The sequence below is a fragment of the Choloepus didactylus genome, chromosome 2 (genome assembly GCF_015220235.1).
Source record: "Choloepus didactylus isolate mChoDid1 chromosome 2, mChoDid1.pri, whole genome shotgun sequence".
NCBI lineage: Eukaryota > Metazoa > Chordata > Mammalia > Pilosa > Megalonychidae > Choloepus > Choloepus didactylus.
In genome coordinates this window covers 111,577,005-111,590,615 of record NC_051308.1, presented here as the reverse complement: position 1 = coordinate 111,590,615, position 13,611 = coordinate 111,577,005, and the positions used below count along the sequence as shown (strand labels likewise).

The following is a 13,611-nucleotide window of genomic DNA, read 5'->3' as shown; positions in this document are numbered from 1 at the left end:
TGGAGCAGAAATTTGAACCCAGAACTTTCTGACTCCAGAGCTATATTTTTAATCAGCAGAATGTTGTACCAGTTTGGATATATTATGTCCCCCCAAAAAAGCCATATTCTTTAATGCAATCTTGTGTGGGCAGATTGATTAATCTTTTTGATTAGGATGTGACCTCTTGATTGAATGTTACCATGGAGATGCAACTCACCCAACTGTGGGTAATACCTTTGATTAGATTATTTCCATGGAGGTGTGGGTCTTAATTAAATCACTGGAGTCCTATAAGAGCTGACAGAAGGACCTCAGTGCTGCAGCTCAGACATTTTGGAGACTGAAGCTGAAAGCAGACTTTTGCTGATGCTTTGGAGATGCTAGCCCAGAGTTTGCTCCAGAGAAGCTAAGAGAGGACAAAACACCCCAAGAGCAACATTTTGGAGGATGACATTTTGAAACACAACCTGGTTGCAAAGGAAGATGACACTAGCTACATGCCTTTCCAACTAACAAAGGTCTTCCAGACATCACCAGCCATTCTTCAGATAAGGTACCCTATTGTTGATGCCTTAATTTGGACAGTTTTATGGCCTTAGGACTGTTAACTCTGTTACCAAATAAAACCTCCTTTATAAAAGCCAATCCATTTCTAGTATTTTGCGTAACAGCAGCATGGGCAAACTGGAACAAGTGCTATTACAGCAATTTGATTTTTTTCTCTATTTTTTCAAATTTTATACAACAGCTATTACTTTTATACTTACAAAAAATAATGTTACATGTTTAGATACATGAATTTAATAAAATACTGCCTACTAAAAATGGACAAGTGCTTCATGCTGAAGTTTGTAAGCTAGCAGTCACTGGTGATTCTCACAGAGGTTAGGCTTTCCTAAAGGTGAGACGGTAGACCAATATTTCTCCACAATAGTTCGCTTCATAGTGTTTAAGGGGAAGAGTCTCTCAGTGAGAAGAGAGGCATACTCCCTGGAGCAAGGATGAAAGTTAAAAAAGACCAAAAATTAGTTATTCTAGTTTAACCAAAGGAGCAAAGCTTTCAAGTAATTAGTTGAAAAATACCCACTAAGACAAGTACCAAATAGAACAACTTTCTTATATCCAGCACCAGAATCAATTTATGGACAACACTGAGAGTGTTTGGCTCATTAAAGAGAAAAAGAGAAGGAAAAATCCCAAAGCATTTCAGAATAACCAGCAAAAGAGAGAGCGAAAGTAGCACACAATCTAGGCAGCTTGTGGATAACGTGCTAAGGCACCCCCAGTAACAACAAAATTAAAATGCCAACTTCACAGTACTTTCTGAGTTAATTCATAAAGATATAAACAAAGAGTAAAAACCTCACAGACCTCCTCTAACATCTCCCTGAAGTTACAGTAACCCTATCCAGGACTTTTACAACCTCAACCCAATTGAATCCAGAAGACAGCACAGAAGTCATATGTATCTTAAGATACTTTATGTTTTGTTTTTTGATACTGTTTTATTATATTGTATTTTACTTCCTCCTGTAAATAAATCAAGTATTCAGCCAGCCAAGTAGAAAGCTTAGCTTGAAAATTAAGAATGCTCAGATTCTAATCTTGGTTATATTCTGTGACATCTACATGCTACTATGGAAAAAACCGGCAATTTATGATTAATAACAGATAGACTTCAAGGTCTTTGGGGTAGAGAGTCATGCAACAACCAAAACAGTTCTTAACAGGTGGAATTTATATATGCAAAGAAACTAGAGACCAAAGAAATTTTTATACTACTATTTAGGATGGAGAGGTCATGTCCCTTTGCATCTTTGAGGTTTTCTCAAAGATGCATTTGCTATTTCTAAAATATCCCTGTCCACAACAAAAACAGAGAGCTGTAAATGATTGTTTTCCAGTCACTCATATTCTCTGAAAGCTTTCAGTTCAGTATTGACGCATTATACAAAATTTAACTAAGGATAGGGGCCCCGGCCTCAATCAAGATGAGGGAGTCAGGGCTTCATCCTCCTATAGAAGCTTCAACAAGTAGTAAGAACTGGCAGAAACACCTTTCTCAAAGCTCCAGAAAACAGTTTAAGCGCTGCAGTTACAGGGCAAGTGCAGAATCAAGAAAAAGGCTACTTAGAACGGCAGGATCCCACAGAGCCCTGGCTAGTCTCTCCCCCACCCTAACTGGCTAAACATGGTACCAGCTGGTGTTCCCAGTGCAGATCACTGGTCCCAGTTCCAGAGGGAGCAGAGTAACCCTACTGCACATACTGGGAGCTTGTATGTCTGGCACAATAGACATGTCTGGTGGTGGCCTGAGGGACTCACCATCCCAAGAACTTAACCTCTGTATAGTAAGCGCTCACAGAACTCTTCTAGAGAAACACTAGAACTCCTTAGGAAGACAAGACACTCATACCCATGCAAACGGGGGAAGACCCTGGGCAAAATGCACATGCCCAAGACAAGACCACATGCATGGGCAAAAAGGATCAGGGAGATGGGCAGCTTTGCCCTGAAGTTATTCTCTAGACTCATTACATGGATAAGCTCTGAAAGAGAGCTCCTGCACAGGTCAATCTGTTAAAACTGAGAAAGGTGTTTTCTGACCCCCCAACTTTTTTGTGTGTGTTAGCTCCTGGCATTCTAGGAAATCTCTGCCATAACATTAGGTAACTAAAAGCTTAAGGAACAGATGCCTCAGATGTAAATTCCAGTGGTAAAACATTAAAATATCAAAATGTCCAGGTTTCAACAAAACATTACAAAGCATACAAAGAAACAGGAAGTGATGGTTCAGGGAAAGAAGATTAAAGCATAAGAAACCATCAATGAGGAAGATAAAATCTGGGATTTTCCAAAGAGTTTTTTTAAAAATAGTCCTAAATATGCTCAAAGAGCTAAAGGAAAACATGGACAAAGAACTAAAAGAAATCAGGAAGAGAAACAAAGAAATGAATTTAAGAGAAGCTCATAGAGAAAATCCCTGGAGAATCTAGTAGAGAACACAAAGAAGCTCTGTGACGAAGTCACTGGAAGCAAAAGTTGAAAGCAATGAAACCTAGGAGAAAAGGACCAGCAAATGCTGGCCATGGCTTCCCATGACAGAAGTGTCCTGGATGACAGCAGCCTGTTTTCAGAGTCCAGGTTATCATTCTGTTGATGCCTTGAGTTGGATATTTTCATGGCCTAAGAACTGTCATTGATGTGTATGAAAGGAACCACTGCCAGTCTGCACTAAAAGAGACAGAAAAGGGACACACTGAAGAAAAAATGACTTTGAAGACAGAACCGTGGAAGCTAAAGTCTGAATCCAAAACACGGTGGACCAGGAAAGCAGATGAACTCATGCACATGGAAAGGATCTACTGTAGGTGGGACCTATTGATTAGGTTATTTCAACTGAGATGTGAACCACCTCAATCAAGGTGGATCTTAATCTACTTACTGGAGTCATTTATAAGAGTATAAAACACATACAGAAGTGAGGTGAATTTAAGTGAAGCTCAAACAGAAAATTCCTGGAGAAGCTAGGAGAGGACCCTCAGAAGCTCAGAGAGAAAGCCACTGGAACCAGAAGGTGAAAGCAATGAATCCCAGGAGCAAAGGACCAGCAGATGTTGGCTTTGCACCTTCCCATGTGACGGGTGTCCCAGATGCCAGTAGCCTGTCTTCAGAGTCCAGGTATTGTACTGTTGATGCTGGATATCTTCATGGCCTAAGAACTGTAAATTCTATGTTAATAAATCCCCATTGAAAAAACTGAAAGGAAAAAAAGTATCAGGAAAATAATAGATGAAAACAAAGAGAACAGCTTATTAAGAGAAACCAAACAGAGCTGAAGACCAAATTAACAGAAATTAAAAATTCCCTAGAGGGTTGGCTACAACAGCAGATTGGAGCTAGGAAGAGTCTGCAAACCTGAGATAAGACAACTGGAGTCATCCAGTCTGAGGGGTGGAAAGGCAAAAGAATGAAGACAAGTGAACAGAGCCTGAGGAATCCGTAGGACACCACCAAGCTACCAATACATGCACTGTGAGAGTCCCAAAAGGAGGAGAGAAAGGGGCAGAGAGAAGATTCCAGGAAATACTGGCTGAAAACCACACAAATTTAATGAAAAACATGAATATATACTTCCAAGATGCTCAACAAATTCCAAACAGGATAAGCCCAAAAAGACCCATGACACGGCATACCATAATCAAACTGCTGAATGACAAGAAAATTTTGAAAGCCACAAGAAAGAAACAACATTATCACATACAAGGTGAACCTCAATAAAACAAAGCACTGATTTCTTATCAGAAACCATGAATGCAAGAAGGCTGTCGGATGACATATTTAAAGGGCTAAAACCAAAAAATTGTCAACCAAGAATTCTATATTCAGCATAACTGTCTTTCAAAAATGATGGAGAGACTAATGCATTCCCAGAAAAAAATGCTGAGGGACTTCATCACCACTAGACCAGCCCTATAAGAGATGCTAAAGACAGAGTTCTGTTATGTGAAAGGAAAGGACAAAAGAGCAAAGCCACATGAAGAAATAAATTATCTCTGGTGAGGGTAAAGACACAGGTATATATAAATCCCAGTACTACTGTATTTTTTGTTTGTAATTCACCTTTTTACTTCCTACAGGATCTAAAAGGCAAATGCATAAAATGTAATGATATATCAGTGGTTTAAGACTTACAATGTATAAATATGTAATTTGTGACAAGAAATTCATAAAGGTGAGGTACAGAGGAGGGGTACAGGAGCAATCTGTATATACTATTAAAGTTAAATTGGTATCAAAAGCAAATGAGATTGTTACAGATTTAGGATGTTAAATTTAAGCCCTATGGTAACTACAAAGAAAATATCTGGGAATATGCAACTCACAGAGATAGAAATTAGAATACAGGTTGCCAGGGGAGGGGTGAGGCACAAGGGAAATGAGGAGTTAATGCATAATGGGTGTAGGGTTTCTGTTTGAAGAGATGGGAAAGTTTTAGTAATGGAAGGTGCTTAGGGTACAGCAATATTGTAAAAGTGATTAATTCCACTGAATGGTATGCTCAGGATTGGTCAAGATAGGAAAGTTTACATTGTATACATGTCCCCACAATTAAAAAAAAAAAGGAAAACACATCTGAAGAGACAATGACAATTAAACTCAATATACGATCCTGATGGGATCTAGCGAGGGAGGAAAAAAGGCTCAAAGGAACATTACTGGGTCATATGAAAAAAAAATTGGCACATATATTGTAAGCTTTGAATCAATGTTCACTTTCTTGAATTTGATTACTGCACTTAAGATGGTTATTTAAGTGAATATCCTTGTTCTTACGAAATGTACATGGCAGTATTAAATGTTCAAGGAGCATGATACACTGAAGCCTTCAGAAAATGGACTGATAGATGGATAAACAGAATGATATGGTAATGAGGCAAAATGTTAAAATTGGAAAGATCTGGGTATCTGGGAGGGTAAGGGTATTGTGCGGGTTTGGATATATTACGTCCCCCAGAAAAAGCCATATTCTTTAATGCAATCTTGTGGAGGCAGACTGATTAATCTTTTTGATTAGGATGTGACCTCTTGATTGAATGCTTCCATGGAGATTTGACCCCGCTCATTCAGGGTAGGTCTTGATTAGTTTCCTGGAGTCCTTTAAATGGAGCTCACACAGAAAGCAGAGATGAAAATGCTTGCTGACTCTCTGAGACGCCAGCCCAGTGTTTGCTCCAGAGAAGCTACGAGAGGACAAAAAAACACCCCAAGAGATGCTTGCTGACGCTTCGAGATGCTTGGAGACACAAACAGAAGGACGTTTGGAGATGCTAAGCTAAGAGATGCTGGCCCAGAGTTTGCTCTAGGGAAGCTAATAGAGGACCCCAACGCTTAGATGCACAGGAGCTGAAGAAGCTAAGAGAGACAAGCCCGGACAGATTTTGGAAAAAGCCATTTTGAAACGCAACTTGGGAACAAAGGAACAGCAGAACCGCCAGCCACGTGCCTTCCCAGCTGACAGAGGTGTTCTGGACGCTATCAGCCGTTCTTACTTTCTTCGGTAAAGGTATCCTCTATTGATGACTTACTTTGGACACTTTTTTGGCTTTAGAACTGTAAATTTGTAACCAAATAAACCCCCTTTATAAAAGCCAATCCATTTCTGGTATTTTGCATAACGGCAGCATTAGCAAACCGGAACAGGTATGTTGGAGTTCTCTATATGGGGTTTATATTATTTTTGTAATTTTCCTGTAAGTTTGTTTTTCAAACCAAAGAGTAAAAAAATTAAGTTTAAAAATTATGAAATGCTAGCAGACTAGCTAAGATAACAAGTTTTGGATCAGGCAGAGTTGTTCAAATAATTCTGGATTCAGCTACTTTTTAATCTGTGAGACTCCAGCAAAATGACAACCTCTCTGGAAATCCATTCTCTCATCTGTAAAATGGATACAATAGCTCCCTTACAGTTATCATAAAAATTAAAACAGTATGAAGCCTTACCCAAAGAAAGTGCTTGATAAATAAGTTTACATTTACATGTTTAAAACTTAACTTTTTCAAGCTGCAAAAATGCAGATTTTTTTTAACATTTCTGAAAAAATTTTAGACCTCAAGACAGAGGTAATCCTCAAGAAGGGTAATTTCTCAGGGTTTCGAAACCTTTTCCTTCCACTGGAATATAGGGAAAGCCTTTAAATCTGCCAAATTTAATATGATAAACAGAAGTAATACACCTATTAATGCAAACACAAATGAACTAAATACACATTATGGAAGAATACTTGTGGCTTCAATGATAAAAGAAAAGGACTTTCAACATGATAAAAGACATATATGAAAAACCCAGAGCTAACATAAGCAACAGTGAAAGACTGAAAGCTTTCCCCCTAAGATCAGGAACAAGACAAGGCTGCCCACCCACTTTCACCACTGCTATACAATATTGTACTGGAAGTTGTAGTCAGAGTAATTAGGCAAGAAAAGGACATAAAAGGCACCCAAATTGGAAAGGAAGAGATAAAACTTTCCCTATTAGAAGATGATGTAATCATATATAGAGAAAATCCCAAAGAATCTACAGAAAACCTACTAGAGCTAACAAACCGATTCAGCAACATGGCAGGGTAAAAGGTAAAAACACAAAAACTAGTGGTGTTTCTATACACCAGCAATGAGCAATCCAAAAAGGAAATCAAGAAAACAATTTCACGTACAAGAACAACTAAAATATTCAAATATCTGGGAATAAATTTAACCAAGGATGTTAACAACTTGTACATGGAAAACTACAAAACACTGCTGAAAGAAATTAAAGACCTAAAAAAATGGAAAGACATTCAGTGTTCATGGATTGGAAGACTACTACCAAAAGCAATTTACAGATTCAACACAATTCCAATCAAAATTCCAATAGACCTCTTCGCAGAAATGGAAGAGCCAATCATCAAATTCATATGGAACAACAAGGGGCTCTGAAAAGTCAAAACCACACTGAAAAGTAGAACAAAGCTGGAAGACTCACACTTCCTGATTTCAAAACTTATTACAAAGCTAGAGTAATCAAAACAGTTTAATACTGGCACATGGAAAAACATAAAGCCAGTGGAATAGAACTGAGTTTAGAAATAAGCCCACACATCTACATCCAATTGATTTTTTATAAGGCACTCAATGAGGAAAGAAAAGTCTCTTCAACAAATAGTTTTGGGAAAACTGGATATCCATATGCAAAAGAATGAAAGCGGACCCCTACACCTTACAACATACACAAAAATTAACCCAAAGTGGATGAAAGAACTACACAGAAGAACTAAAACTATAAAACTCCTAGAAGAAAACATAAGGGAACATCTTCAGTACCTTGTATTAGATAATGGAATCTTAAGACTTTAAACCAAAAGTATTAGTAACAAAAGAAAAAGTATATAAATCAGAATTCATCAAAATTAAAATCTTTTATGCAAAGGATATTAGCAAATAAATGAAAAAGACAACCTAAAGAATGGGAGAAAATATTTGGAAACCATTTATTGGACGAGGGTTTAATATCCAGAATATATAAAGAACTTCTGCAACTCAACAAAAAGACAAACAACCCAATTAATAACTGGGCCAAGGACTTGTACAGACATTTATCCAAAAAAGATATACCAATGGCCAATAAGCACATGAGAAGATGCTCAAAATCACTAGCCATTAGGGAAATGCAAATCAGAATCATAAAGAGATGCCATTTCACACCCATCAGAATGGCTATTATTAAAAACCCAGAAAATGACAAGTGTTGGTGAGAATACAGGGAAACAGGAACCCTGTGCATTGTTGGTGGGAACATAAAATAGTGCAGCCACTGTGTTTAACAGTTTGGTGATTCCTCAGAAAGTTAAGTATTGAATTACCATATGACACAGCAATTCCACTTTTATGCATATACTCAAAAGAACTGAAAGTAGGGATGAACAGGTTACCTGTACACAAATGTTCACAGAAGCATTTTTCACAACAGCCAAAAGAAAGCAGCAACCCAAATATCCATCAGCAAATGAATGGATAAACACACACACACACACACACACACAAATATTATTCAGGTGTAAAAAGGAATGAAGTTCTGATATGCTACAACAGGGATAAACCTTAAAGACATCATGTTGAATGAAATAAGACAGGCAAAAAAGGACATGTTCTCATTTACATGAAATAACTAGAATATGCAAATTCATAGAGACAGAAAGTAGATTAGAGAGTACTGGGGACTGTGTGGGGAATGGGGAGCTAATACTTACTGAGTACAGAATTTCTGTTTGAGGTGATTAAAAAATTTTGCTAATGGATGGTACGGATGGTAACACAACATTATGAATGTAATTACCACCCCTGAATTGTATATTTTTAAGTGGTTAAAATGAGAAGTTTTATGTTTCTGTTACTACAATATTTTATAATTTGAAAAACAAAGTTGTGAGAAAAGTTCAGCTTGAGTCAGCACATAGGGATTAACAACTATACAGTTTACATGCAAAATCTCATTTGATTCACAAAGAAACTTACTTAAATAGATACAGCAACTACTGATCCTCATTTCTAAAACAAGGAAACTAAAACTCAAGAGACTTCAAGTGACTCTACCAAAGTCACATAGATGGTAAGTAGCAGAACCACACACCAACCTCATTCTTCTACCTCCAGAACATAACAGAAGGGGCATCTTTCTTACCCCACAGGATTCTTCTTTTATTCAGCAAATATTTCTGAATATCTTTAAAGTGGCAGGCACCATGCTAGGCACTGGAAATACAATGGTAAAAAGACATGGTATCTTTTTCTTTCAGAAAGCTTAGAGACCATTGGGGAGAGACAAGCAATATTTACAAAGCAATATGAGATCAAAGAAGGCAGGGGACATAAGCCCCTTTGGGGAAGTCAGGGAAGGCTTCCCACAGGACACAGCATTTAAGATGAGACTTGGAAGCTGATCTGGGTACTATAAGAACTGTATCTGCTGATGCATAAACTATAAGGGAAAGCACTACAGCTAGACAGGAAGGCCAAGGCCAAGATCATGAAAGACCCCAAATACTAATTTTACCTCTCTTGGTTGAAAACCACTGAATAATTCTGAGCAGAGAAAGGAGAATAATCTTCTGTTTCTGTTAGGACAATCTGAAGACACCATGATAAGAGTTTAAAGGAGACAGTCTAAAAACAGGGAGAAGTCTATGAGATCACTATAATATTCCAAATAAGAGTTTTTGTGGGACTGAATTAGGAGACTGACAGTGGAGATACAGAAGGTACAAATTCAGAAATATTTAGAAAGTAATAGATAAGGGAGAGAGAATTGACAATGAAGCTCAAATTTCTGGCTTAGATGACTCAATGAATGTATCACTCACCAAGACAGCAAACAGTACAAGGGGAACAGATGATACTGGAAATGCTGAGGTGAAGTACTAATCTATATCTAGCACACAGTAGACAAGTAGAACAAGGATCTGGAGTTTAGAAGACATGCTAATATATGTGAATACTCATGAAGATTTCTTTTTCAATTATCAAATAATATTTAGCATTTCAATAGGAAAGCAATAATTTTATCTCTATAATTTGTAAAATGCTTTAAAGTTCACAAAGCATTTTAAGATCCCATATTATGATTATCACATTTCATGCTTTTGTTATAAATAAACATGAGGATTCTAACACTGTAGTATGTTAGAAAGTTGCAAGTCCTAAGGAAAAGAAAACAGATGAGGATTAGGGGTGAGGGGCGCCGTTTCAAAAAGGGGAAGGATAAGGCCTCGTTGAAAAGGTGACATTTCAGCAAACATCTGAAGGAGGTAAGGGAATTAGCCATTTGTATTATCTTGGGGGAAACACTAGCTATTTTCCCACTAGAGAGACTAACCAGTGCAAAAGTCCCTAAGATGAAGAGTGTGAATGATGTGTTCAAGGAACAAGTCAGTATGGCTGGAATGGAGCGAGTACGAGGGAGGACAATAGGAGATGAAAAAAAGAAGGGGTGAGGAAGGGCAGATCATGTAAACTTGTACATGACATTGTTTAAGGACAGGTTTTTACTCTAAGAGAAAAGGAAATTCAAACATCCTAGGGCTAATAAATGGCAAGGCTAGGATTTGACTTGTAGACTCTCTACATCTGTGTTCCAATAATAGTTCGAATCTGCCACTTGTTAGCCCACCCCGTCCCTTCCAGGTAGTCTGAATTTAAATACTTTCAAAATGCTAACTTTATAAATACCTTCTGGCTAAGAGATGCCCAAGCCCACCAGTTAACACTTCCAATCTCTCACAACCACAATGGGAATCTATTAATCCTAGTGGCTAACCTAAATCCTACTAACACTCCCACCTATATTTTGGGAAATTACCAATTCCACTTTTCCCAAAAATGAGGAAAGATCTAGAAAGCTTTGATGAGGGGGCTTAAAGCACAACATTCAGGTTCAAGTAATAGTAACCTGAATTACTGTAAAAATATATACTAACCAGGTGTGAAAAGCAACAAGGGAATGGCTCAGGAATATGGAACCACTGTCATTTTCCTTAATTTCCTTACTAGTTTACGGGTTAGTATAACAAACTCATATACTGTCAAAGAAGCTTCTGCAATTAGTGTGACTCTTTGAGGTTTGGAATTTAAGACTTTCACACGTCAAAAGTAACAAAATATTTGTGCTCATTCACCCACTGCTTTTGGTACTTCAACCCAAAAGTCTTGGTAACTTCTTGCCAGTTGCTGGCGATTTAAGACAACGGAAAAGGTTAGGGGATGTTGAGGGAGACACCAAACATTACTGAGGCATCATCTAAAAAGTATCTCAGATTATGTTAAACCCTAATGATCCTGGGTTCACTCCTTTCCTACTGAATGAATACAGATTGTATAGGAATATTTCATAAATCCACGAGAGAGAAAGTAAAAAATGGAACAAATGAAGAGGGGTCAATTACAAAAAGCCAGTCCTTTTCAACAGAAACTGAACTTCCTTATGTATCTCTTCCCAGGCTTAACTAAAGCAGAAGAACGGCAACTTTGTAAGACATTGTCTGAGAGGCTGGATGTTCCCCAAGCAAGAGGTGGACAGCTTTATGCTAGGACCAGATTTACATTCAATCTGGGGGTATGTCCTTTTTTTTTTCCTTTCCCTCCAAAGTGCCTCAAAAAATGCCTTGCTCTTGTGCCTTGGTATGTAATGATGCAGGACTTTAAGTACTGAAAAGGATCTGGAAAAGAAAATCTCTCAGTCACAGTTATGGCTCAAATCTTACGATTTCTCCAGCAGTTGTTTTAATTGACCAAAACTGTTTTGGGTTTTCTCAATGAGCCAAGCAACATGAGCCTTTTGAGCTGAGTATAGAGGGGCTGCTTGTCAGCATGACTTCAGTGGGGTGGCTAACATGGAATATACTCCAGAGCCCAGAAACCAGGACAGCACAGCTGCTGTTCCCCTACACATGCACCTCCAGCTTGGTGGGCAGGGAAGGGAAGGAAGGAAGAATCAGTAAACTGAAACAAGAAGCCTCTCTGATTTATATACATATCATAGAAGACTTCTTGCTTAAAGCTAGGATGAATCCAAAGATCCCAGCCAGCTTCTCTGCTGGCAAATAAATAAATAATAGGGGTGGTGTAAGACTCACCAAAAAAAGAAAAGAAAGGAAAGGAAAGGGAAAAAAAGGTGGGGGGAGCAGCATACAAGCTTTCGAATGTACTTTAAGACTGTGAAGTTCAGAACAAATTCCCCACAACTCCTTCTCCCACCACCCTGTGGCTCTATGCTAGAAACAGCAGGAGTTACACTGCCAGAGCTTAGGTTTGAAGAGCTGATCAGGGAATCTGGTTAACATTGTTTCTAGACAAGTATCTAAATGCAGTCTATATTCTGACCCTATTCAGACTGGCTCTACACAGGAAGTTAAAAAACATCACACAGTCACGGGAGGCAAACCACAGCGTCATAAAGATGGATGCTGCTGTCATCTACAAATCACTCTCACTTCATTCAAAGTGTTCTCAAGTAAGGAATAACAGGCAGGACAGAGGTCCATAAGCCTTTCACCTCTCCACAAACAGGGTCACTAAGCCTATAGGTCCCATCTTCTGATTCCTGCTGATTAATACTTACCTACCTCTTTCCTTAACATGCTGATTATCACTGCTACTAGACTAAAAACTATATTCCTCCAAAAACTTAAGACATTCCTACCAGATGAGCAATCCCATTAACTAATTAGTACAACTTATGTGCTTCAAAAGCCCAAGGAAAGGTTATCCTTGACCCAGGCGATCTCCCAATAGCCAGGGACTGGATATCAGTCGCAAAAAAAAAAAAAAAAGGAAAAAAAGAAAAAGCACCATTTTCAACAGGTGAGGGCCTTCCCTCAAAATATACTAAGCCCTCCACAGCACCACCTTTAACACCTCCAAAAGTAGCCTCCTTCCCAATCAACTACGGACAAATGCTAATCTAGTACAATATCAAGTCTGCTCCAACACAAAAAAATGTGAATACAAGTGGTTGTCAGACTTCAGGGAAGAGTTTAAGTCAGCATATCAAAGAAAGCGCAATAAAGTTAGCTCGCAACTCCCAAACAGGTTAATCCCAAAAAACATAGGCACTATGCTGCTGCCAGAAAACAACTGGAAGTCATCTGCATTGGCAGGGGGACTACACAGGCTGGAGTACAGAGGTGGGAGAGATTATATTTTACTTTGTACCACATGCATACATTACCTACTAAAAAATTATGTTTAAAACAAAGTGTTTTAAAAACTACAAAAGTATCCGTTTTTTTCCCAACACACATCTGTTAAATCTGAATTTACTCCAGCTACAGCAAGTATAAATGTTTCTGTTGCAGTCCTGCCTGAAAGCACTGCTTTTCTTTGCCGATAAATATTAGGTATCCCCTGTCTCTCTGAAACGCACACAAAAGCCCTCCAAATAATGCTTTATCCAAAATGAGAAAACTGGTTCGCAGGTGGCTACCTGATTCTCCAGATGTCAGCAGAGGAAAAGGCTGATGGTTTAGTTAGTGTCCACATGCCACCCACCATCAATGCCTCCATCTCTACTTCGGTGCCAACCCTATGAGCGAACAC

At 38.4% G+C, this 13,611-nt stretch overlaps 1 protein-coding gene across 2 annotated transcripts in view; it reads right to left on the bottom strand.

The window, feature by feature from the left end:
- The window catches only part of GATAD2B (GATA zinc finger domain containing 2B), a 129,022-nt gene that overhangs the window by 114,273 nt on the left and 1,138 nt on the right, over positions 1-13,611 (bottom strand). The gene's annotated exons all lie outside the window — the stretch shown is intronic.